This window comes from Ipomoea nil, unplaced genomic scaffold (assembly GCF_001879475.1).
Source record: "Ipomoea nil cultivar Tokyo-kokei standard unplaced genomic scaffold, Asagao_1.1 scaffold2761, whole genome shotgun sequence".
NCBI lineage: Eukaryota > Viridiplantae > Streptophyta > Magnoliopsida > Solanales > Convolvulaceae > Ipomoea > Ipomoea nil.
This window is the reverse complement of record NW_017619189.1, coordinates 686987-691210: the sequence shown is the minus strand read 5'-3', so window position 1 is coordinate 691210 and position 4224 is coordinate 686987.

Genomic DNA, 4224 nt, shown 5'->3' with positions numbered 1-4224 from the left:
CATCAAGGATGGCCTTTCTGTTTAGACCTTTTGTGAGATGATCTGCAATATTCCTCTCAGACTTCACATATTCTAATGTGAGTACCCCATTCACAATCAACAGTCGTACAGACTCATGTCTAACTCTTATATGTCTTCTCTTTCCATTATAGAGACTATTTTTTGCCACATAGATAGCAGTTTGTGAATCACAATGTATGGGCACAAATGGTGTTTTACACCCCCACAATGGCACGTCTGCCAGTAGGTTTCTCAGCCACTCCGCTTCTTGCCCAGCAAGATCAAGAGCTATGAGTTCTGCCTCCATTATCGATCTAGCTATACATGATTGCTTGGTGGATTTCCACGATATTGCTACTCTGAACATAGTGAATATGTACCCACTTGTGGAGCTGACATAATCACTGTCATTGACCTAGTTTGCATCGCAGTACCCTTCTAGGATTGCAGGAAATCCAACATAGTGAAGCCCCCAGTCAATCGTGCCTCTTAGGTAGCGCAACACTCATCTTAGTGCATGTTAGTGAGCTTCACTTGGGTTATGTGTGTATCAACTGAGTCTATCCACTGCAAGAGTAATATCAGGTCTGGTATAGTTCATTAAGAACATCAGACTTCTAATTATTTTCGCAAACTCTTCCTGAGACAGTCATGTCTCTATATTTTTTGATAGTTTTACACTATGATCATACGGAGTTTGAGTTGGGCCACCTCGAAGCTATCAAATTTCTTTAATAACTTCTCTGTGTAGTGACTTTGTGATAACTTGTATCCATTTTCTCCTTTTATGAATTTTACTCAAAGTAGCACATCCGCTTCCCCTAGGTCTTTCATGTCAAACCTATCACATAGAGATTTCTTAGTCTCTTTTATAGCATTGATATTTTAGCTAAAGAATATCATATCATCTACATAGATACATATAAGTACAATGCTAGACTCAATCTCCTTTGAGTATAGACAAGCATATGATCGGTTAACTGAGTAACCCAGGTCTAAAGTGTTTTATGAAATTTTTCATACCACTATTTGGGAGCTTGCTTTAATCCGTATAGAGATTTTATAAGTCTACATACATTTCCTTCTTGCCCTGGATTGACACATCCGGTGGTTGTTCCATGTAAATCTCCTCATCCAAGTCCCCATTTAGGAAGGTTGTTTTGACATCCATTTGACGGACTATCAACCTGTGGGACGAGGCTAAGGCAAAAAGTGCACGAATAGTTGCGAATTTGGTTACTGGTGAATATGTGCAAAAGTAATATTCACCAAAATTCTGTTTGTAGCCTTTAGCTACAAGCCTTGTATTAAACATTTCAATTGACCCGTCAGGTCTAAGTTTCCTTTTAAAGATCCATTTGCAGTCAATCGGTTTAGCCCATTTGGACAGATCTACTAGTTCCCAAGTGTGATTAGACTTAATAGAGTCTAACTCACTTTGTATGGCTTCTTTCCAAAAGACAGCATCAACTAAGCGCATAACAGCCTCGAAGGATTTTGGTTCCTCATCCAAAATTAACTTACAAACAAATTGGTCAGAAATTTCATTTATATCATTTAGCTCAGTTATGTAAGTTATAAAATCAGAACCAAAACTCGATTTAGTTCTTTGCATCTTGCTTCTCCTCAGTTGTTCAAACCCATTCTCAAGCTGAGAAGTAAGAAGCAATGTAAACTCGCTCCTCCGTGAGCTGTTTGGAGGCAATTTTAGAGTGAAGATGTGTTCAAAGAACTCAGCCTCTCGTGCTTCGCACATAGATTGACTATCTAAGTACATAAACTTGTAGGCAACACTATTTTCAACATATCTAACAAATACTGCATCTGAGGTTTTAGGCCCAAGATTAGGTCTTTTAAAGGACTGAAGGCCTACATTTGCTAAACATCCACATACTTTGAAGTATTTTAGGTTGGAGGCATAGCCTTTCCACAGCTCATAGAGGGTTTTGTCATACCCTTTATGAGGTATTCTGTTGAGGATGTGGTTTGCTGTAAGAGCAGCTTCGCCCCACACGGAGTTTGGAGCACCTGAACCAATAAGAAGAGCGTTAATCATTTCCTTGAGAGTCTATTTTTCCTCTCGGTTATGCCATTTTGTTGTGGAGTATAGGGTGCAGTAACTTCATGAATGATTCCAAACCTTTCACAAAAGGTCTTAAGAGAGATAGACTCATATTCACCATCCTTGTCAAGCCAAAGTCTTTTTTGATATTTTTATTTAGCTGATTTTCTATTCACTTTTAAAGATCAGAAATTTTTGTTCTACTTCATCTTTTGTTCTTAGCAATTATATTTTCAAGAATAGAGTTAAATCATCGATGAAAGAAATATAGTACCGTTTTCCACCTTTAGTCTCAATATTTTTGAAATCCGCTATATCTATGTGAATAAATTTTAAGGCACGTGTAGTATGATGTTTCACGGTGGAAAATGGTTTTTTTTTAGCAAGTTTTGCTTCAACACATATTTCACAATGAGCGAAAGAATCATTTTTCAAACTTGGCAACGTATTCATATTTTTAAGCCTACTCAAGCATTTTAAACCAATGTCATAATCTACCATGCCTCACATCAAATGAAACAACAATGTAAACAGAAGCGCCAGAACCATTGGCGAGATTATTCATAAAATTATCAATGTTTGCGGAGGTAAACGGAATCAGAGGCAAAACAAACAGCCCCCCACGAAGGCAACCCTTCCCCAAATATTCCCCTCTACGAGTCATTATCATACGATTCGACTATAACACTAGTTTGATCCCAGCCCTTACCAACAGAGGCCTTGAGACCAAATTTCTTCGCATAGAGGGGACATATATCACATTAGACAAAATTAAGTACTTGACAGAGCAAAGTTTAATTTCTACATTTCATCTACCTCTTATCTCAGCCATACTGTCATTTCCCATGAATACTTGCTCTTGTTGGCCCTCAGGAATTGATTAGAAGTTTTTGAATAGTCTCATGTTTGAGTAGAAATGATGAGACACTCTAGTGTCCACAATCCACTCTTCGAGATTCTTCGACAACGTTCACCTCTAGAGTCACCACTGTTGCCACCACTGTTCCTTGGCCTCTTCTTTTTTAGCCTTCTGATTTTTTGACGCCTTTCGGTGGTAACAGTGTGTTGTACAGTGTCCATGATTTCCACAGACAAAGCACCTGCCACCTTTCCATGGTTTCTAGTGTTTGTTGTTCTTGATCGATTGTTGTTGTTGTCTTTGAAGCCCTTCTTCAAGTTCTTGTTCTGAACTCCTCCTCCTCTAGTTTTCATGCTATCACCTTTGACACTGGTTTCTATGAAATTAGCTTTTAAATTTTCAAGAAAGAAAACAAATCTTTGTATGAGGTGAAAAACCTCTTCGATATTGAGATGTTTTACCATCTGCTCCCAGGTGCAGTATTTAGTCTCGTGCTTCATCTTGTTTTGAAATTCTACCCAAGACTCGTGCAGTTTTTCGACCAGTGCATAGGTTTGCAGCATATCACTTACCGGGATGTTTTCTATTACTAGGTCAGCAACCAGATTCTCGCACTCATGAACTTGTTCCACGATTGGCCTTGAGTCCACCATTTTGTAGTTCAGCCAGCGTCCAACCGCATACTTCCTGCGCCCTGCATCATCAGCACCGTATTTCTTATACAACATTTCCCAGATGACTTTCGCGAACTTGTATCAAGCGTATATGTCTAGCAGAGTGTCAAACATGAAGTGCAACAAAATCCCCCGCACAGTTATGTTGTCTCGTTCGTACTTAGTATGAATTTCTTGGGACAGATCAGGCAAATTTGAGGCTGATGATTTGGGATCGGGTGTTTTCGAGTCAGGTGTTGGATCCAGAATCGTTACCTGAAATTCTAGTTGAGGAATCTCAGAGGGTGCAGGTTGGGCAGGAGGTTGATATAGCTTTGGATCAGTGGTCAGGATATAGTCAACCGACTCAAAGTGGATAAGCAATTTGACAGACCACCTACAGTAGTTCATGCCGTTGAGCGGTTCAACTTTGGCGACATCAACATCAGACTTGGTAACGTAGTTTGACATTTTAGAAAGGAATCGTTTTTAACTGTTGGAAAAAATCATGAGACATGTCATAATAGAAATACATTGTTGTAAGCTGGAAACGGAATAAAGAACGAAAGAATAAGGAAATTTGTGTCATGTATGAGACACTACCTTAAAAGTGATTTTCGGAGACTGTGCGGTCTTTAAGCCCAGTACGC